Here is a 24181-nt window from a genome sequence, read left to right as displayed (position 1 = left end):
AGAGAAAGGATGAAAATGAGTGGAAGAAAGTTAAAGAAACAAATTGGGCAAAGGAAGATAGGATTAATAATTAAGATAAAATGAATCATTATTAAAATAGCCATATTAAATGCAGTGGTTATTTACAATCAAATGGAAAAAAGTTGCTGGTTTTTATAAACATGTTATCCCGAAAATAATCTAAAACCGAAGGAAGCTACGAAAATTTCCATCTGCACGAACACATTTCGGACATTTAGCGCGACAACAGTGAAGCAAAATTTTACTCTTGCAGTATTTTCGCCTGGGTCTGAAGATGTTTGGAAGGAGCTAAAAATACATTTTAAGTGAGCCCTGTCATTAGAGTAGATTATCAAATAAAGCGGTGATAATAAAATCTAGCTGGAGTATAGATCTAATCCTTCAACACCAGACCTTTGTGCCGCTTGAAGGGTTCGAACAGAAGGTGATTTTATGACTCCAAGTGCGAACGTCACCAATTCCATTCGCCACAAATCTTGGAATAAAAATATATCAGTATAATAATGACAATCAGTCGTCTTAGATGGCTGTGAATCCAGTTCCCGAAATATCGTTTATATCAAATACACCAAGGTCAACGTACAATGCACAACGTCCAATATAATATTGATATAATAACTAAACCACGGTCAGGGTATAACGTGGTTTGATAAAATTCCTCTGAATTATTGCACACGTAACGACATTAGCAGACCACATGGTCATGCAACAGCGTGCTGGCTTAGACACACGAATATTGCATGCTGTTTCGCACAAAGTCGGTGACGCATGGCTGCCTGCACATTTTGAACCGACTCCAGTACACTGAGCACTGGAACAGATCTGCAACCCACTGCCGGGCGTTTGTGGCTGACAGGTCACGTGCTGTGGGGCACGCGGTAGTGGCGTCACATGTCGGGTCCGACACCCCACAACTTCAAAATCACAATGTGGGTGGGGAGCCTATTCGCGAACATCGCTTCCCCCCAGGGTATAAAACGCAAACAAGATGGAGGGCGAGGCGAATCAAGTGGAAGAAGATCTGTCTCTCCTTTCTTCCAGTTGTTTGTGTCTTGGTTTATTTAAAAGAAGCCTTGCCCACTGTGCAGGTTATCTTAAGTCGATTTCCTTGTTGACTGTAACTGATTCATATAAAAGAAAGGGTAGTGGCCTATTTTAATGTGTATATTACGAAAATGGTGTGGAAGGGCCTAGGAAACTAATGCACCACCTCGGGATAGCCAGTTCATTGCAAGATTTCCAACGCGATAAAAGACAGACCAATGCTACCGGAGGGCCAAACTGTATTCGAACAGATTATACCCAAAATGCTAAACAGGCGACGTATTACGTTTCAGAAAAGAACAGTTGTCTGTTACGAGGAGCGTCCATCATCTTCGAAAGTTTCTATAGAACACTAATTAATTAGATATACTTAAAGTTATTATTTCTGAAACAGTATTGCTGTCAAGAAGAATGAAGAGTGGTCTATAAAACTGAAAGTTAAACTGGTTAAGATAAACCATTTGGTGAGATACACGCATACAAAAGAGATCAGGGTAATAACAAATCGGTAACAGGAAGGCGTGAGAAATTAATTTCAGCCAGTTCACCTTGTATGTTCCTTATAAGAGACGATATCCTTGGGGCGCCAAAACATTCTGTTCATGTACGTGCGTAAGACATCACACGAGAACAAAATCAACACGCCTACGACGTGTTTGTTTGTTTGATTTATTCTGCACATCATAGTCTTTAACGAATTTCCTACAATGTTTGGTCTAGTTTCAACTTCTCCGTTAAGACTGTTAAAAATGTTTCGCTCATTTCGTCGGCGGCATACCTAATTCTTCGGCATTAAATCTTTTTCAGCGTAACATGTAGAAAACTCACCAAATAGTTCTACCCAATTAGTAAGGCAATGTTTGTAATTCGTTCTGGAACAGAAACGATGCTACTTACTAAACATGTATAAGGGAACTAATTAAAAAAAAACTTTCTCACCGACTCGCGGATCGCTGAATTATAAATGAGGCAATTCATTCAAAGTTTAAGAAAATGTATTAAAGACTTAGAAAATAGGTCTTACTCAATTATTTTCTTTGACAAATTTGTTCATCTGTTGTATTTTATTAACTATCCACTTCATATTACGTGAATATTTTGCTGACACAGGCGGCAACCATATTTAATCACGCGGAGTGATACAATATCACAAAAACTTCCGTGGGCTACATGCAGAGCCGATCTCTCACATAAGGAGTCCGCTTAATGTATATCAGATTTTAGCAGAAAAAAACTGAGACGTAATTAAAAATCAGAAAGAGGGTTCTACAAAAATAGAAAGAAAATCAGAAGTTGTTCCAGTGAAACATATTATGAACCGGTTGACTGTCGCCTAAAGTCATTCTATTTTTTTTTAACGTAATTAATTCGCTCCACCATTTCCAAGCAGATTCTTAACCAAATTATACTCTGATCTTGTTTTTGTAACAGCCACTTTCAATAATTCTCACATCACTTTCGTTTTTTTTTTATTTCTTTCTAATATGATGTTATCTTGTCTACCCAATTCAAACAGCATGCCATGCAAATGCTAGTGGCTGTTAAACGGCATATAAAAGTGTCCTGTTACTAATCCACGCTTTGAAGATTAGATACCACGACTACAACATTTATCCGAAATAATAACACTGGAATGCAAACAAGCATTTCAGAGTGTCCACATGGACATAAATATCTCATACAAAACAGAAATCAGGCCTCATAAACCTAACCTAGCATTATTAACACCGCGTAATAACTGAACTGACTAACAGAAATTAGAGTTTTAAATGCATTTTAAGTGGGCGCTGTAAATATGGTGAAAAGCAAATACAATTACGGACAAGTAAAAGAAATTGGACCTTACATGAAAGAAGTGAAATAAAGGAGAGTGCAGGGAAATGAAGTAACGAGGAAGAAACTTCCCCTACATGGGATAGTTTTTTATGTTGGCGACCATTAATAATCAAAGATTTTGTAACTTTACTAACTCCACGGAGCATAGTCCCTATTGAGAATCTAATGGCCGCTTCTTAGGAAGTCAGAGGTTCATTACCGTGCTCACAAGATCACGCCAATGGTTCCTATCTTCAGCCTGATGAATCCAATCCTCATACCCTACTTCTTTGTGGTCTTAATATTACCTTCCTTCTGTGAAGTCCCCGAAGCTACATCTTCCTTCCGGGTTTCCCAAATAACATTATACTCATATTATCTTATCTCTTTCGTGCGTGCCTGTCTCATTTTCCTTCATTCAATCACCCTAACAATAATTGGAGACGAGCACAAATTCTGAAAATCCTCAATGTAAAATTTTCTAGTCTCCCATTACTTCTTACTTCTTTGGTCCAAATTTTCTTTTCACTACTCTATTCTCATGTACCCTAGAGCATGCCTAAACGCATCCGAGGACTACAAATTAAGTTTTATACTGACGAGAAACATACAAAATTGCAGCTCCTGTGTACTTTCATATTCAGGTTTACAGACATCAGACGAGAATACAGAGAGAAAGTCTTGATCCCGACGGCAGCAAGCCCTTACAAATTTAACATACTCTGTGTCCTTTACTTCACCATGAATATAGTTTTTATTTGTCTTTCCCAAACACTTGAACTTCCCTACATTTTCAAAGGTGAGGCCGTGTACATGAGGTCACAAATAACTGCGTCACTTCGAGAAATTTTGCATCATCTATGAACAGCGAGGAGATAGGAAGTGCTTCAGATGAAAGCTAAATACGGAAATGATAAAAAGTCCAGCTCGGCAGCTGTTCCTCATTTTTATTGCACGCATCAAGAGAGGACTTTCAGATACAAGTTACTGAGAAGAATCTATTAAACATTGCTGCTAACTGACCTTGACGAATGTTACAAACTGTTGACAGTCGTTTCCATAATTTACTTTTAATACAAACAAAAATGATTCACAGCTTCCAAACAAACAAAACAGAAGTAAATAAAAACCTGTCTAATTACATCTTTATTGTACCAAAGATCCTGATCCGCACATCATCCTGGGACGTGCACTTGCGTTATTGGATGGGAGGCTGGGTGGACCCCAGAGCAGGTCTGGACGTAGAGGCTAGAGAAAATATCCTTTGCCCCTGTCGGGGATCGAATCCCGATCGTCCAGCCCGTAGTCACTCACACTGACTGAGCCACCCGGCTCGTACCCTTGCATTATTTATTCACATAACGATATTAGTTTCAAATAAAACAATTTCACTATCAAACAAAATAATTATTTCTCGGCCTATACGTACAAGTTAGGGTTGTTTCTATCAACATACTTTCCACGCCGAGATTCATTACAGTAGGCAAATTGGTTCGAAAATTGTTTGGCCCATGGAAGCACGAACAAAATAGGCCCACTGCCTTCATTTGACTTCTCGTAATATCAGCAGCCTAAAGTCTAAAGGTACACTGGTAAGTGGACATGAGAAGTGGGCGAGCTTAAAAGAAAACGGGAATTTTTTCACATAAAAAAACAAGTTCGGTTACGTATTACCGGCTTCTTCAGAAGCTGTAAACATACTTCGACATAACCCTTCAACTCTAAAAAGTGTATGCAACATTAAAAAGCCATTATAGTCAAAGATTAATGTACTTACCTTAGTGACGTAATGCTATGGCGGTGTTTTAGTAAACTAGTTCAACAGAAGTACTGAGGAGCTGATCACCTGCATATTTCTCACAGATAGGCCTACTTGTTTACTTGTACAACAAACATTCTATGTCTCGAGTGACCATGTGGCTAACACTGGTGCCAGTAAGTCGAATGCAGCTGTCTGACGGTCATAACCTCGATAAAATAACACGTCGTATGAAGAAACACTGCGGAAAGTAAAATGTTTGTCACTTCAGATACGTAATACAGCGCTTGCTCAACCCAATCTCTGCGTCCAGTACGCATGAAACTAATTAAGCTTATTAAAATGTGTTTAAATGAAACTTATTGTAAAGTCCGTATAGGTAAACATTTGTCTGGCACGTTTCCTATCCAAAATGGTCCAAAACAAGATAATTTATCACCATTGCTTTTCAACTTTGCTTTAGAATACGTAATTAGGAGCGTCCAAGTAAACCAGATGGGACTGAAACCGAATGGCACAGATCAGCTTCTGGTCTATGTTGATGATGTGAATCTATTTGGGGATAACATAAGTACCAGGAAGAAAGGCACAGAAGCTCTGATTGATGCTAGTAAGGAATTTGGTCTAGAACTAAACTAAGTATACAAATTAGATTCAGACGGATCTGAGTGTAAAAATGGATTATTAAAGCAGCTCAGAGTACGATCCAACGACTAGCTGTTGTGAGTACTAATAAACTTTTGGGTTGCATACCAACTGGGATCAAATGAGCAGAAATGTAGAAGGATGACTGCGTCCAGAAGTCAGGTGGCGACGTAAAACTTTGCTCAAGAATCGGGAAGGTCAAAGGTTTTATTTTGAGAACCACAAGCATGTATTTATATAAACAGTAGCGTAAAAGATTTCTACTCTGTTGAAAGGCAGTTTCTTTCACAATTTAACAACATGTGCGCCGCAGACGAAAGAAACAAAGTGTAATAACAATTATAACAGTTACAGCGGAATCGACAAGTTCCTTGGCAAAACACACACTCTCCAAATGATTCACTTTCACTACGCGTGCTGTGTTCTCTGACGTTAACTTCTCCTGACCACGAGGTTGGAACATGCGTGCTTCCCTTACTAAATACTGCACAAGGTTTCAGTTGTACTGACTGCCATGTGCGTAGCGAAGGCTGTGTGTTTCAAAGCAAGAGTGAGTTAATAACCAAAGAACCCAATCGATCTATTGAGAGATATGAGGCATCATTCACTTTCCTGAGTTAGCTCATGATGATAACTAATTCTAACGCTTATTATTTACAAAACTGAGAAAACGTACTCGGACAGAACGTGACAGTGCTATGGTTGACAATAGTTCCCTATATCCTCGAGTTCGAGACCTGCTCCAGAAACAGGCTACCCAGAGAAGCATTCTATAATACATTTATTACGTAACCACCTTACTTATTAGATTAACCGGTTTGTATCTGAACAGAATCATCCAGTGTTCGGTATCCTCCATGAGGAAGGAGCAGTTGTGTTTTGATTGACGCCGACGACTGTAGAAGTCGACACTTCCATTTTTCATAGCTTTCTACAAGCACGACTTAATCGATGTTATCAGTTGCTCTCTGCAGGGTGGATTTATTTTTGAAGGGAGGAGATAGGGAAATTCTTTTCTGACAGCATTTCAGAATGCGTGTATATTGTACTCAACCCCTCCCTTCACCCCATCCTCCACCAGGCCACGCAGATCAATTCACAACTTTCGTGATTTATGGTGCTCCAGAAAAAGCGACTTTTGCAAATTACACGCAAGAAACAACACACAGGCGAAAGTATAGACAACCATTCCCGTCTTCATAGTTGTGGTATTTTTAAACGGTTCCTCATTTTACTGCAGAATTCTCAATTCTCCACACTTCCACGTTATACGACTGAAATGTAGATCCAACTTTGATAATTTTAATTTAACGACGAATATTTACAGCCACAGAAGACATAACTTGGATTCGGAATATATACAAAATTCATAAAATCGCCTCTTGTCTGATACTACGCCCTATAATGCCCCTGTAAGTCGTATGTAAATGGTGAGGGGTATATATTTTGTTTATAGGCTCTATTAAATTATTAATCATTAAGAACCTCAAGGTCAAGACTCCTACGATGATTCTATGTTCATTGATTCATGTTCATATGTTCAGAGTTACTTGCCGCCTCCATCATGAGGTCCTGATGATGGAGACAGCAAGGACCTCTGAAACGTTGGTCAACTACCAGACTACATGTCTCTACATCCCAAAATACATCTATCTTCATAAATGTAGCCCGGGATATGCTTCACTACCAGGGCAAAAAAGAGTCAAAATAGCCGATGACACGGCTGAAACTAGAGTTGGAATATAAAACGCAGAATTTAATTATAAAATTGCATAATTATAATGATGTATGAGATTCATTAAAATACAATTTGTACTAATATTAATTAAATTCATACATTCTGTACCCATATTAAATTATATAAGGCATTTTCCATTTCATATAAACGTCCACCACAGAATGCAGACAGACAGACTGAAGATAGCTCACTGAGGCAGAAACACGTAGCTCTCAATCAACACCAAAGCTGTCAACAGACAATAAACGTCCCGATATTGGACGACAACATAATTTGTTATTTATATAATTGCATAACAGTGTTTACGGTTTGTCTATAAAACATTCACTGCAGCAATAAACTGCATGGAGAATATAAAGTGCATAATTATTACTTTATAGTTCCTACTAGGCATACATAGAAAGAACAGCATCTCCCCCCCCCCCAAAATTCCTTATCTTTGATACAATATCGGCACTGCAGTTCGCTTCTTTATAACCTAATGATACTCAGTCAAAATGTACTGTATGTTGAAATTCTAATCACGGCCAATATGTAGTAATCATCTACTCAGTGTGCGTAGTATTGCAATTTCATGGCGGAACTGCCCTTAGCTTGTACAAATTTCTGTTAAACACGCACGAATTTTTTTGTTTTTGTTACAGGCCACTGAAAACAACAGAAAATGTGAATCACTGTGTTATTTGTCATATTTACAGAGATTGTATCTGTTGCTGCAAACGACGAAACATGTAGGGAATTCTAATTAGAATCTTTCAGTATTCCGGCTCCAGATATGCGTGTAATGGGTTTCATCAGCTAACAGTACTGTCAGCTCTCTGGGGAAGCACAAGTTCCCATAAACGAGTTCTGTCTGTACAGGAGGTATGTCGTTGAAGTCAACCACTTTCAATTGCGATAAACCTGCCACGTCTGTACTCTGTCTAACATTTACATTTCACTACAAATCTTACACACTGTTACTTCCAACAGTGTAACCCTTAATAAGTCAAGTTTATTGTTTGTTTTCCGTCACTGGGACCTAAAGCAAATATATTCCTTCTGCAAGAAAGTAGTAAAATCAATTCTTGTTTATTCCTCGGAGAGTTTTAAATTTCCTCTAATAATTATTCAATAAATGCTCTCGTGACTTGCGCTAACTTGTGGTGATTCGGTGATTCGGTGATTCTTGCATCTGGGCCGCAAGCCTGTGACTACATTTCATATGCAAACTGATTAATTTTAACTGCTAGCATCAAGATGATTTAGCCCATGAGATACGAACACGGATATCGTAATTTAGGATAATAATTATTATTGTATTTGCACTGTTTTGTTTATTTGTTTTTCACATCCTCCTCTTCCGTGCTTGCCTCTAACTGGCTTTCGTTGCTGTTTCATAAATTAACTGAGTTGTTACATTTAGTACGATTATCATCGTCTTATCATTTAACGTTATAGGCATCTACTGGTGAATGATCTCTCTGGAACTTGGATTCTTAGAATCTTTCATATACGCCCCAAACAGGTTATGGGGCGCCAAATGGGATGACTGATGTAAAACCCCAGATTATAGCTGGTCTTGGTGACCAACAAAATACTATGGAATTCCCGAATACGGAAGTGTTAACCTCTTAACAACAGAGGCTGGTGCAAAAGTTTCAGAACTATCTAAAACTGACTACAGACAATGAAATACCATGTAACTCTTAAAATAATCATCCAAGTTAAACCAAGCGGGAAATATATGAGAAGGCGGTGGGAAAGACGGAAAACAAGAAGATGGTGAAGATCTACTCAATGTAGGAGAAGATTCAGACGAGTAACTTTTAGATTTGAGATGCAGACGAGTGTTCGTTCAATTTCTGAACAAGGCTGTGCAGCCACAGACATCGGCAAACATTCCCTCACTAGGAATATCCACAGTTACATTTGCCTACAACCGAGAGGCTGGGCTTATACTGTTCCCAGGATGAATTGTTTTAACTACTGTTCGCAATGTTAAACGGACTATAGGTGTCTTTACAACCGAGAATCATTTCCATAGAAACGGCGACATGGTATAAATGGAGTTTCAAATTAAAACGAGTTCCACAGCAACCCCACTACCCAAGGGGCGCTTCTGTGCCAAAAACAACCCCCCGCGAAGGGGAATTATTTCCTCTAAAATGATGATCCTAAGATTAGTTTGGAAACTACGATAAAACAGAGAGCGGGGGAGAAAATACTAAAGCCCTCAGAGACTTCGCATAGCTTACAAAATTTGTAATTAAGACGAATAGGTATGCTGGAAGTTAACTTTCTGCCTTTGGAGAATAAAAAGTTTTACGTCATCAGTCTGCAGACAAATTAGTAATTCTATATACGAACAAATCGACATTATTCGTCTAGCATTAATTACTAAGGAAGGCATTAACACTTCTTATAAAAAGTATATACATTCATGCTCTATCGCCATTAATACAAAAATGTTCAAAGAACGACAGTAACAATTTAAAGTTACTTTCACGAAGAAACGAACAGGTCAGTAAATTTGTACCATTCAGTTCAGAATATTTTGTCTTTCCGTCTCCTGTCAAAAGTTAATGATTACAGTAAACGAAACTACAATTTTATCTGTTCTTTCGTACAGATCTAAAATTTAACTTCACCCTTTGGAAATATTGCAGATTGTGTATGAGAACCGGGTTCTAAGAATGCTGTGCCTAAGAAAGTGGAAGCCACAGAAAGCTAGAAAGAAACTGCATAAAAAGGATCTTCATAACTTGTACACTTCACTAAAAATGATTGGGGTTATCGAATCAAAGAGTCCCTTGAGATTCTGTTAGGTCAAAAGAAAAATTTTATTACAGAATAAACCAACATAATTCGCCACCAGATTAACGTCTTACATATCCCTGTCGCCATTGTCACCGTAGCTTGTATCATCATCGTCGTCAAGGCCATCAACACACAAGTGCTGCATCATTCATTACTATTATCACCGTGAAAGTCACGTTCATAAATTGGTTGACGCCTTATGCCACTGAGATTTGGGACTTCGACATCACGGCAAATAGGCCATTGTCCCATTACCGGCTCGCACGGTCTTTATCTGCTAACAGTAATTACCATAAAGTTCGCGAACCACTGTTGTAAGTAGCCTAATTCAACTCGAATCTAGAATCTCGATTTGCATAACAGTTACGCCGATACAGAGAGCAACGACACCGCCTTCACAGCCTCAAGAAGTTTCAGTGCAAACCTTGGTTCTTCATGGCCATGTGTAAGGAAATCCTATGACCACTCTTTCAGTCAACAGCAGCGTTCTGGATACGAACTGGAAACAGCGTATGTTTATGTGATCAATTAACAACCCGGATCACCCATAGCTTGTATTGACTCTCTGTCCCACTGTTCGACAGACTTTACTTCCCTTAAGTGGTCTATACAAAGCAACAGGAGTGGGAAGGAACAGCATGGGTTCAAAACAGCCCGTAAAATATCTGAGTTGAAATTTTCTAAGTTTGTAGTCCTATATAACAAATTTCATTTTCTTTGGTTTCCTGTATCACCTCCAAAAGTAAAATAATAAATATGACAGTAGATCATACAAATTACATTACATTCAATACACGTACAAAAGCTAGTCGCATTGAAATAAAACGCATGATAACAAAACTTCGTATTTCTTTGAATAGTAACTACATCCATGTACATCTCAATGGAAAATTGGAACACAGTATGTGGAGATAGCTTCCGCTTGTCTGCATGTCTCTCGTCATATCAGCGATTCGACAGTTAAAATAAATTTAATGAAATGTATGATTTGATGTTTTCACGGCGGTGAATCTGAAGATGGCCGTCTTCTGGGTTCTTGCGACGTGTAGTCTGGTAGGAGTTTACTGACGTTTCAGAGGTCCTTGCTGCCCACATCATCAATGCGATGATAAAGGCAGCATTTTTTTTACAGACAGTAACTTAAAGTAATTCTTTATAGAAAGTTGTGTCAATGGGACTTGCCTATTCCTCGTCATCGTATCATCCTCCTCCCTTCAACATCACCATCTCCTCTGTATCCTCTCAGTATCCTCATCCTCCTCGGTGTCTACTCACACTTATATTTCTCCTATCAACAGCAGACTTATTCTCATACTTTTACCATATTCTTATATTTTCATCCCACTTATATCCCAATCATCTTACTTCTTTCCCCATCTCATTTCTTCCTCCTCCCAGTCCTCATATCCACGTTTTATTCTACTACTCTGTCCCTCTTCATCATTCTTACATCACCATCATCCTAATTTTCCTCATCTCAAACTTCTCGTTCTCTTATTTTCCTCTCATTCCCATTCAAGTTCTCTTCTTTTTCTTTCTTCTCATCGTCTTCCACCTTCCTCTTGCCTCCTTCCTTCCATCACCACCAAAGCCATCGCGAAAAGGAAAACCAGCAATAACAAATTAAAACAGATACAAATAAACCTAATAGACTATAAATAATGCAAAGACTTCACCATGTCTAATGCTCAGTCAATGTTTTTCGGATATCCTGGGGTATTACCAAGCAATGGACGGTTCGTATTGAGAGTCATGATCTAATTGAATTTGCCCCTGGGTCTTTGCAATTAGCAAGACTAGTTCATTGAACCAGGGGGCTCGCATAACAGAATGCCCCAGGCTTTCTGCAACACGGAAGACTGTTTTAGGTGCAGTTTAAAACACCCATCCCTCAATGATCTTGCCCCAACTTAACTGTTTCTTTTCCTCGTCCTTGTTGACTCCCGTCTTGTTCTTAAAACCACTTTTTGTACCGCAATTAGTCAGCTGCTTTGAGTCTTAACATATGAAGTCGAGTGCCATGCACTATTCTGATATTCCTACAAACTTCACGCTTCTCTGAAATCTTTTTGTTTTTAGCTTAGACTTTAAAGCTTAAACACAATAATTCAAAGTACGATAATATGAAATCTCGTCAAACACGCAAACTATCTCATTAAATAACCAAGAAACCAGTTAACTATCAACTCAGAATTAACTGGCTTAATTGATCAATTAATTCAATTACGTAGGACGTTCTCCGAGCAGTTCATGGCTGTTCAACTACCTGTTAAATAATTCCCTGATTTTATAAAAAAAAAACGTTCAGTTCACTCATCAGGAACTATATTCAATTTCATTACGCAACCAAGAACACTCACATTATATGCAATGACCGTGGTTGTGTAATTAAATAAATGCACCATAAAACACCACAGTGCACAAACCTACAGTGAGCTAACACAACGCAAATCACATTCAACAACTATATCTCTAATCCTCGATTTAATATTAGCCTGTCCTTCCATTCACCACCAGGTCCTCCAAGTGGTCTATTGCCTTGACGGTTTCCAACAGTCTTGTCTTCCTTCCCACGTACGTGCTACATGCCCGGTCCAGCTCAATGTTTTTTTCATCTTTTAATAACCGTAACACTGCTAAAATTAGACCTCACACTGAGGCCCTCGTTGTATAATTGTATCAGTTATTCCTTTATTTTATATTTCCTAGGTTTTCCTCACAGACAGAACAACAAAGCTGTCCCCGTAAGACTGTAAACGCTGGACATTACGATCTCCTGACTCCTGTAACAGCATCTGTAATTTCTTAAAACGCAGGTGACGAGACACACACACGCCCCCATATGTCGTGTACCAAGAGTCATAATGATTCGGTTAGTATAAGTTACAGACACATTCGTGCAGACACTAACAGGTGGCAGACGTAGTTTTTTCCAAACAAAAAAGCGGTTCGTGATTACAAACAGAGCGTGGACTAGTAATATACACCTATGGACCGCAGTCCGCTTCTAGGGCGGGTCTGGTTACGGACGGATATGAATTTTGGTACAGATCCGAAACGTCGCTTACAGGAGGTGACGATTCCTGAGGCCGAACAGTGGATCTTGACTGTAAATACAACTGGGCTATTTTATTTTCTTTAACGAATTTGTTAGAAGAGCAACTACTTTTGTATAATTATGAAATAACCTAACATTATAGGTTACTACTCACACATGTTCTTAAACCTTGGACTGTGGTGAGATTTGACGTTTTCACAACTTTAAAATCGTCAATGTCGGTCTTTTTGGTTGCAACGCCGTTTGGACTTCTACGAAGACACCGACGTTTCGATGGAACATTCTGCATCCATATTTAGCTCTGAAGATGGAGGTAGTATGTTCCCCCAAAACGTTGGTACCTACTCAAAAATTCGCATTTCGTTATTAACAGTAAGTGGTTAACTGCACGTGGAGGCAACAGGTTCCTCCGAAACGTTCGAAAACATAATTTCATATTCTCGCTGTCTTACTGGATAATTTTTATGAAAGAAATAAAACTCGGCTATATAAACGACAGTGTCCCCAAAGTTATTAACAATTACGGGAAATTAAGATTAAATCAAAATCAATACAACTAAATAGCAACTTTTTAGTCGCTCCTAAAAATTATTGTGATTAAAATATATAGCCTAGGGGCAGGAAATATCTCAGAATACCATTTTCTATTAATCGAACTTTTGCCTGAGACCAGCCAAAAAATGCCCTTTTCAACCTCATAATAATTCTTTTAAGGTAGCAAGGCTCTGAACATTAATGGGTGATGAGATTTGCACTGTCGCTAATTCATAAACATGCAAAATTGCTTTATCACTTACACGAGCATTGAAATCACCAACTGGTGTCGGTACTACCAACTTCAACTAGTTTTGTGATGTTAAAACACAGGCTGTTCAAATAAGTACACAGACATTGTTCTGTTAGAAAAATTAGTTGCAGATTAATATATGATATTGTTATACGTTTAATCGCAAGAAATAGAAGTTTTTTCTAATGCACCGATTTCGAACACAACTAGATACAATTTAGGGATGGACGTTACATGAAGTTGATGTGGTTATATAATTATCAGCTAGACCTCGAGATTACTCTCAGTCTGAAAAAGTCCTTATAAAAATCAGATGCAATGTCTCTGAAATAACACTACCGACAGAACTAAATCCCGGAGTTTCATAATACGTCTTAAAATTTATTCCTGTTTTTTTTAAACTCGTAAATAACCTGTTTATTTTATAAAAGTGTCCAACAAGAAAGAATGGCAACTAATATCAGGTTACAACATGTCCTTTGACAGATTTTACACACTGAAGAACAAGTCTCGTCGCATCCTTTTCCACTGTTTCGGGCTCGTGAACTCTATCTAAATAGTAGCTCCAAAAAATTTCTTAGAATATATTTTTACTGTAGACGTTTACAAACAAAGTGAAAGCAATAAAACGCGATATGTACATGGCCATGTGTTAGTCACTTTCAGCTCATAACCTTGATTCTGAGGTTCAAGGACCGTCGTGATCAACTTGACGTATTCGAGGACGGGAACGCGTAGGATGTGATGCCATCATTGTACAGGCTCAAAGGAACAGGAGGAAACTCTATATTCGACCGTGTGCAAGCAGAAATATTGGAATTTGTGTCTCTCTTCCCCCTGCTATTATCAGCTACGAAGGTTACTTCCAATAAAATGCAATATCAATAATAATATGATTCGTCGGTTATTTAAAGGGTATATTCGGAACTAACCTGAGATGACTGAACACCACAAGATTCTCGATCCAGATGGCAAAGGCTTCTGCAAGGAATCAAACAGTGTACCTCCCTATTATTAAGGATTTATAGCCAGTACAGCGTCTTGTTCGGTGATTTTAAGACAAGCATCCTTTTTACTACATTAATTTCAGAATTCCTATACGGAAATTTTTCTTTAATGTGTCAAATTTTCTATTACACTACTAATTTTGCTAAAGAGGCTACAAGGAGTGTAATGTGTGACTGTGATGGAGAGACAGAAAATTATAACAGAATTTTGGTAGTTAAAACCTCTTGAAAAATGTCCGCTCGGAAGACCAAAAATAATTTGGGAGAATAACAAAAATATTAGCCTCAAGGAGATAAATTGTGAAACGTCGAAGTTGGGCTGAACTAACTTATAAACGAGTCAACGGAAGACTGGTGTAATTGGTGATTAACATTCTATTTCTGTTATAATAATATTGGTTATTTAGCGATTAAAGGTGAATAACTTTATCTGTCTCTGTAAATTCTTGTGCTGTAATACGCTATATATACATCCCGATCGTTCTAGATCTTAATGTTGAGCCGCCAATGAATTGTCGTTAGCATTAAATCCGGCATAATTAACTTGTTTCATTCTCGCAGTCAACTCTGCGGTTGTAATCAATTATTAATCGATATTTTTGTTACGTTTTTGTGCATTTTTTTCGCGTCATTTATTATTCCCAGGATGCTGATCAAGCGGGAATGGAGTGCTCAAGTTTACGTGGTCTTCTTGGCGATATTATGAACAGGATCCTTCCATCCTGTTTACGTGGTAGCCTGTTCCATATATTAAGCATTCAAATCTGCTGCAAGATCTGTATAAATAGTCGCTAACGTTTGTAATACGGAGTCACGCAATACATTCCTGATACACTTTAACAATAAAATCAGGAAACAAAATACATAAAATTATATTAAGTGTTGGAAATGTCTACCACGTCCAAACTATCATCATTGAACACCAAAAGTCGACCGGAACGGCTTTTTGTACTGCACGCTTCCTGTGTCACGGAAACGGTCCACCAGATGAGAGACTGTCGATTTGTTTGGTACACGAGAATCGATAAATGTATCCCTAAACTCATTCTGGCAAGTCAAATAGCAAGGAGTTGCCAGGTAACGTTCGACAGTGAACACTCCTTGAACTTAAGTTGTTGAAAGACAGCTGACGGACTGGCGCGCGCATGATGTGACCTGCGTGGGTTCTTTTATAGTCACGGCGATACTGTATGATTATTAATCGAATCGAATTGTGCGAAACTGCAGAAAACCAATAAATGTTTTAGTATGGGTTGAGTGTCTTTTTGATCACCCTGTTGAAACGAACGTAGAATGGTGAAGATTGTAAATTACATATGAACTCAACATTCTTATGCCACAAGTTTATCCGCTATCCTCAAAATGCATGACATGTAAGATACAGGAAATTAAATACTTCCCTCTGCATACGAAGCTCTGTCCTATTGTGAGAGAACAGTCATCGAAGTCTGGAATAGACACAAATTTTCCGGTCCGTCCATCGTAAAGGATGGTGGGCATCTCAAAGCGTTGAAGTGCGTTTTATATCGTGAAAAGAAAGTATCAGTAAAGTAAGGGCTAGTATCTTACGTCAGTAAAGTGGCTGGGCGACCAAGGTGCGAATCCTTGATAGGATAGCAGGATTTCTGATGTCTGGTCCACCCGTCGTCGTATCCAGTGAACACCATGAGCGATTTTCCTGAGGTTAGAATGGCCGAGTAATAAACTCAATACTCACCTCCGTAGAACGACCTGGTCTACAACGTGCAGATCCTTTATAAGTACGAAGTCTTCGCCCATTTAAACACAATTGATATAAGAATGAAAGAAGGTAACTGCATTTTATACAATACACATGTCGCAAATATTCTATTAAAGTACGTTGCGTCAACATTAGTCTTGCATGGAAATGAAGCTAAGAAATAGCACAGAAATTGAGATGATACCAAACGGTATCTTTACAATAAAATAGTAGATGCAGATAAGCCACTAACTGTTAATTTCATAAACTGTTCCGAAAACGGGTTACAACAGGACACTTCAATTAAAAGGCTAATATATTTACAGTTGTTTAGCGATTTAATAGACGTATAAAAGTTTAATTTCATGTAATAACATTTCCAAATTCAGGTGTTGGATCAACATTTTGAATTCCGCTGGGAAATGTGTGTACCGCCTGCTTTAGCATTCAGTAAACCTAAATTTTAACCACACAGAGTATTTGCGGGTTTCGCACGATTTTCAGAATAAACAGCTGTTATTTCATTAAAGAGAACTAAGAAACTGGTCTTTGTAATGGATAAGTTTTGTGTTTTCTCTGAGGCACCAGTAACATCTTTAAAATTATATTTAGACAAATTTGGGCTTCAAAGGATTGAACATCAGTATGAAACTGCAGCTTGGGTTGTAGTTGTAGCCAGTAGCCAGCACGGAAACCAGTTCCAGCTGTGCAGTTAACACACCATCATTAATAACAAGCAAATGAACTTTACTCAAACTCAGGTGGAAACTCGTCAGTATGCAGAAAATAGTGTTAATGTCTATTTCTGCATGTTGTCGTCCTGCAGTACAAGCAGGCAGTGCTGGGTCTTCATATCCCAGCCAAGCAGAAGCCCACGCCAGTGACTAAGTGCGGCTCGCTCTACGACACGTGCAAGGGTTATCCTTCATTTCTCATAATCGACACGTTGGGTACTGTACGTCTCTTTTGACGACAGATTTTGAAACATTCGTAAAAGTTTACCTTTCATACACAAACAAAACTTCTCGGTCTAAAAATACAAGGATGTTAAAACTTCAGGTATCACCCTGCCAGCCAAAGTGGAGTGGCAGTCAGACATAACGTCTTTGTGTTTACAAAGACGTCACACACACACTCCACTACTTTGCTAGGTCAAGTTATAAAAATTTGGAAACATTTCTTGTCGGACAGCTACTCATTTGTTCACGGAAATGCCTGTTCTTATGGGATCCGAACGTTCGTAAACTTCTACACGAATTCATGTCATTTTACCACTAAATTATTTACTTCAGCCCGCCCACATCATCACAATCTAAACACACACACCTTCAGAACGACAGAATATCTGATGCGCCACGAGGTACAAACCCACTATTCGTTTTCGTTCTGGTTCATTTGATAAAACTGTCTCAAAATGGTTTGCGATAACTGAAACTTCGGTGAGCGCAAATACTTCGACGTATTCCCACGCGCAGTATCCGGAATGAAACCAGACGATTTATTGCTGCCCTAAACCTGCTCGGTAAGTTCCAGCGTCGATAAAAATTTTCACTTAATCACGGTATTAAATTTGCCACTTTTTGCTTTGTTTAACAATCAAGATAGCCGCTGGCCTGGAGCGATGGAACTTCCTTAATCCCACTAAAAGCTAAACTGTAACCTTCCTGTAATAGCCACAGAACTTAACTATCGAGTCCACATTAAGACATTTTAACCGGTGACTAGCAGAGCAGTTATTTGTAGATGTCGTCTTCCGTGTAACAAACACTGAGCCCCCGGGCACATTGGACGCCCACAAATGTACTACTCAACGGCCCACAGACGACGTTCCCCATACCAGCTACCTTCTCAGAAGGAGTTTTAATTTGGCCGGGAATAACACAGCACTACATCAGAGAACTGCACAATCCACATCACATTGAGACATGTTCTACGGGTCAATTATCCCACCTTCCCGGAAAAAACGAAGCCGGAACATAATACAGATGGTCATCATCTCCAATTAAAGATATATATGTAGGAACAGAGTCGTTCTTCAGAATTTAGTTGGTCAGAAAATTCCCCACCTTTCACGGAACCGGAAGTTTAATTACCTCGTTCACAAGAGCCTGCCAGCAGGTCCTATTCTGAGCCACAAGACTCCAGTCTGCATCCTAATACACAGTAATCTTCCGAGAAATTCCTCAACTTTCTTCCTTGCATGGCTTTATCAAGTGCCAGTAACTGCCCAGGTTTCAATTTTTCTAAGAACGATGAAGTAGATATGCCGCATTAGCCCGCTAATAAGGCGATAATAGGAAGTCAACAAACAGGCTGTTAAGTCAACAGTCTACTATGAGTGTGAGCAAATTAAGGAAGATGGGGTGGGCGATGCATGTAGCACGTGAGGGAGAGATAAAAAGTCACTTGGGAGACCGAAGCGTGTATAAATGAGATACTAAAATAACTCTTTAAACAGGGCAGGATTAATCTGGCTCTGGGTAGCGTACAAAAGACGAGGAATATGTCGAGTGACTATTAGCTTCAAAGACTCAGTTCTATTGACATTCTAGCCAGGCATAAGACTATACTATTCCTGCTTTCTGAGCTAACTTTGTTTCCTTCTTTCTCATTTAATGGTTTTCCTTGTGCGCAATATTTCTACTTTCTCAGCGGACTGTTGATGTTAAGCCTAAATCAATATTATTATGAGCTATATCGGATTCTATGACAAGTGACCTAGACGTGATCTGACGGCGCACTACTAGCCATTTTCCCAAGGCCAATTTTAATATTATCCTCCCATCTCCCCCGTTTTCAAAATGCCCGATTTCTAAAGTAATTTCAAGCCGTAATTCTGCGTGTACGGCCTATTTATTAATGTACTCAATTTGAGATATACGTTCAGCGCAAAGTTACTTCCTTGATGCTGTTATCCTAGTAAAGGCCTGAGAAGACAAAAAGTAAAACAAACATCCTTGAGTAGGCTCTTTTAACGGCCTAACGACATAGCCTTTCTGTGAGTTGATCCTTTAATATCAGTAAATAATCTCTGCTGAAAATGTGGACAACGTTTACAGTTTTAAAACCACTTGGAACATACCGGACTGCCTCGAAGCGCCACTGTGGTTATATCGTGACGCAAATTCCGCAACACGCGTTCCTTCATTACCTCTCTTCGTTCACGTCGTGACTGAATGCCATCGCCTGTCTTATATCCCGGGCGGGTCTTCCAGCTACACTTTGAGGATCGTAACTTGCGTTACGTAACTCACACGTTACAGTGCCACAACGAAATCAAAGCACACGAAGGGGCACATTTCTCACCCAAGTCTATATATTATGTTGCACTCGGGTGTCACATCTCTGTATTCAAGACTGCACTGCAATACGAAGCCGGCATCAAGTGTTACCACGAAGCAGAAATCTGCGGCAAGGTGACGCGACCAGGCATCCCACTGGATCCGTCTTACTCCCTCGCAGCTGTCAATCTCGTGAGTAAACTTAACCATTGCGTTGGGAAATATGTTTTGTGACACAGTGCAAGAAACTAGATAATCTTACCCTTTAAATATTTCTGTCTTCTGGGTTGTTGCGCTGTGAAGTCTGGTAGGTGTCCACCAAAGCTTCAGAGGTCATGGTGCCTCCGACATCAGGTCGCCCTGATGACGGAGGCAGTCTGACCTCTGAAACGTTGGTAAACATCAACCAGACTACACAGCGCAACAACCCAGAAGACAGAAGTCTTCATACTCATCGCTCTGATGACGGAGGCAGTCTCACCTCCGAAACGTTGGTAAACATCAACCAGACTACACAGCGCAACAACCCAGAAGACAGAAGTCTTCATACTCATCGCCCTGATGACGGAGGCAGATGACCTCTGAAACGTTGGTAAACATCGACCATACTACACAGCGCAACAACCCAGAAGACAGAAATCTTCATCGCCCTGAAGACGGAGGCAGTATGACCTCTGAAAGTTGGTTAACATCGACCAGACTACACAGCGCAAAACCCCAGAAGACAGGAATCTTCATACTCACATCCGTGAACACCTCAAATCCTTTGGCGGCCTTTTATACTAAATGTTCTGATTCTCAGATTTTTTACCAGAGCTCTGGTTGGCACATTGGTTATAGTAGCGTAAACCGCCGGTTCAAATAGAGGGGTTTGGATTTGGATAGAAGCCATCGGGACTGATCTGAATGAACTCTGCCAGCGGTCGTCTTGAGTGGCTGCAGAAAACAATGTCCACAGTCATTATAGCTGCTAAAATTATTAATTAATGATTAACTTAGGCTTTTAATAGTGATTTGAATCCTGTACTCCCACGTGTGACGCGCTGAACCTGGTACCCGTTGTTCGAGATGAATCAGGCACAAAACAAAGTAGGTTGTGCCAAGTGTACAGTACGTTCACTTTGTCTCGCTCACCTGCCCCACCTCGGGCCGACTCTACTCCACTACTTCGGTTGCTGGGAGTGACCTCTGACCTCTCGCTTCAAGCTCCTCACGAGGAGAGATGGTCTAACATCTCGTTACGTTGTATCCATATTAGGGACGGCGGAGCAGGGAGGGTTGCGACCCGGGGCTGGGACAACTAAATCCGGTCGCACATAAAACACGCTGTCTTGTACTTGGGTTACGCAACATTGCGTCCGTTAACTACAACATATAAAAAAACTTATCTGAAATTTGCAACTCGTCCACCGCAAGCTATGTAGCTATTACAAATTATCGGACTTGAATGCAGTACACAGAAGTTGTACATCTACTGGTTGTATATTAACTTGCTTCTCTAACTCAGAGCGTCAGTGAATTCCAAACGTTAGCTTCTCCGCGACTAGGGCTTGCACTTCCGTTATTACCCAATTAAATTCAAGACAAGAGAAATCAGCGGATAAGCGAAGAAACAGGACAAAGCGAGATCTAACGAAACCCAATGCCAATGACTAGATGAATGGGCAAACAAACGAGAAATGAATATTATGGAGAAGTCAAAACGAGAGAAAACGCACAAGGCAGAAGGAAAAATTAAAAGAAATAACAAAAGAAGATTGTGACAAATCTGCTACAGTTGTCTGGAACATGCGTTTTAAAGTTCAAAATGGTTCACAAACAAACCATAAGTAAGAAAATATGAGCCTATAGCGCTATTAAATTTCTCTGAGAAGTAGTTGAGTAGACAGAGTTTAACACATTTTAATTTGAGCAATAAAATACAAAGAATATACAGGAAAAAGGATACACTACTTACAGAGACAGCATGAATATAGGACACAAACTTGCAGTGCCGTCCCAATGGATACACAAGCGACCATACAACTCGAGAGAGATTTAATGACACTGCACGGGACAGAATGTGTAAGAGACCTCTGTATCCTCTTCTTCTGGGTCCATATTTTAAATCAGAGGTGCAGTTAAAAAGGCAAAGTGACTCACGGCGCCATTAGAGGCGTTCAGGCGAACGAAGTCGAAACTTCGCGCATTTTAATTAATCGAATTAACTATTTATGATTTATTTGACGATTGTACAGTGACGAATAACAGGTTAATTAGCAAAACAACATGGAAGGAAGTGCTCGTGGCGTAATTTAAGACATCCCGGCATTACCCTAGAGGGACTGAGGAAAATCACAAAAAATCTGTCATGACAGCAGGTCTTCGGGGCCTCCGGAATACGAAGGAGTACCCGACACTTTCGGTCCACTTATTTTAACCTCGGTAATAGATTAAGGTGAGTGGTCAGCTTCTAGTTCCAGCCTCCTTATCCCCAGTGAAGGGGCCCCCGATACCAACCGAATATGAGGCCGGGTGAGTCACAGAGTCGGTCCAAACGCGGTGGTGAAAAATACATTTCTGCCCCTCTGCAATGAAACTCCAGTAACAGCCAGTCACTGTGCCGAATGAGCTATGTAAAAGAGTGTTTGAATTCAAAATGTCGCAGCACGCCGGATAAGAAACTCTGAGTTAAGGGAAACATTCCACTGGCGACTGCAATAGGCAGCAGTGAAGCGTTCAACATTGACTTATTTACGCTTATAAAAGGCACTAACGTTTTCAAACGCTCTATATATCTCTCCAGGAAATTCTCTGCCGTGATAACTTCGAACGCACATCACGACTGTTAGAAATCTGCAATTCTAAATGGAAATTACTTTCGTGCTTTTGAATAAAGTTCAATTTCCCAAGATATGTCCTCGATTGCTATAAATTTTCATGTAATTGTCTTCTTACACATTTACCTTCCGACACGATTAAAACTTTAACTATAAATATTGCTGTGCCTCGGAATAATACACGCGTTTCAACTAAGCGTTTCAACTAAGCACGCTTCAAAGAGAGATCTCCTTCCACCTGCACATTGTCACACACTGTTGCGAGCTATCGACGAAACCAAGACGGAATGAACAGCAAGCAGGACAAGTTCTTGTAAAATAATACAAGATAAGTCTGTTCGTAGGTCACCAAACTGCGCTGCATGAACGAACATCACGGTGTCAGTTCTTCGAGTACTCTCAGCTAATAAAAAGAATTTTACGCTGCTATGTAACCTTTACGGCAATTGTGGATTCACTTAATTAGGTCAGATAATCAGCCCAAATCACCCTGGAGGAACAGTTCAGAATTTCTAACCGTTCAGATAATGACCTGATACCGCCGAAATTGGGAGGGTAACAGCTACCTCGCCAAACACAGCACAGCTTCAAAATAACGTGCCCCTTTCTACTGAGCGATATTTCAGGTTCTCACGGCAACAAGCATGAAGACGACTTACTCCTGGGACAGTCTTTTACAACCGAGGATCAGCGACATGAGCAAGTTTTTTAAAGATTTTAACCAAATTTTGACTTCCGCACCAGAGTAAACAACACGGCAAAAATATTAACACCTTTTGTTCGAACAAGAGTTTATTTGTAAGACTTGAGGTTCTCACAGCGGTGAGTATGAAGATTTCTGTCTTCTAGATTGTTGCGCTGTGTAGTCTGGTCGATGTTAACCAACGTTTCATCGCCCTGATGACGGAGGCAGTATGACCTCTGAAACGTTGGTTAACATCGACCATACTACACAGCGCAACAACCCAGAAGACAGAAATCTTCATACTCATCGCCCTGATGATGGAGGCAGTATGACCTCTGAAACGTTGGTTAACATCGACCACACTACACAGCGCAACAACCCAGAAGACGGAAATCTTCAAGAGTTTATTTAATCAAATGTATGAGATAATTTTCGGGTGGGGGCCTACGATACCAGAACGCCTCAGAGAGGAGGAGGCCCGCGGTACCTGAATGATTGATAAACAATGCCCTAGTTTGTTGCGACTTTTGGTTTGGTAGATGTTGACTCACACTTCAGACGAGCTTTTTGACTCCATCATCAGAGTGATACGATGGAAAGGGCAGTATCTGCTGGACTACAAGGTGCAACATTGCAGAAGACAGCCATCTTCATACTCGTAGCCGTGATGTCGACTTTTATTTTAAAATCTTTCTGGTCAGATCTGTAAAAAATTTGCTCTTTCTTTCCAATGGATGGAAAGATATTGAGAAGAAATTGCTGAAGGCCTACCGAAGACAGGAGAGGAAAAGCGACAATGTAGCAAAATAACAATGACATCTCTTCACCTCACAGAGTAGTTAAACAAAGAGGGTTGAAGCGATTGAATATGTAACATGCCTGAATATACATACAAAATTTTGATACGGAAACTTCATAAGAAAGACTGAGCTCATGGTGGGAATAAGGCCTAATATGTTAAATCAATCTCAGCGGAACAATTAATGACGACGACAACTGCTCT

At 39.7% G+C, this 24181-nt stretch overlaps 1 protein-coding gene across 3 annotated transcripts in view; it reads right to left on the bottom strand.

Moving 5' to 3' along the window:
• LOC110835786 (uncharacterized) overlaps nucleotides 1-24181 on the bottom strand; it is a 768515-nt gene that overhangs the window by 605126 nt on the left and 139208 nt on the right. The window contains exon 1 of one of the 3 annotated variants that reach the window (XM_087358220.1): nucleotides 4658-4793. The exons of the other annotated variants lie outside the window; for them this stretch is intronic. The gene's annotated coding sequence lies outside the window, so the exon portion shown is untranslated. Of the gene's footprint in view, nucleotides 1-4657; nucleotides 4794-24181 lie in introns of those variants that run through there. 3 annotated transcript variants of the gene reach the window in all.

This window comes from Zootermopsis nevadensis, unplaced genomic scaffold, assembly GCF_977971745.1.
Source record: "Zootermopsis nevadensis isolate Lab colony 2312 unplaced genomic scaffold, Znev_1.0 Znev_ptg000029l, whole genome shotgun sequence".
Classification (NCBI taxonomy): Eukaryota; Metazoa; Arthropoda; class Insecta; order Blattodea; family Termopsidae; genus Zootermopsis; species Zootermopsis nevadensis.
The sequence above is the reverse complement of the archived record's forward strand: the minus strand, read 5'-3'. Positions and strand labels throughout refer to the sequence as shown.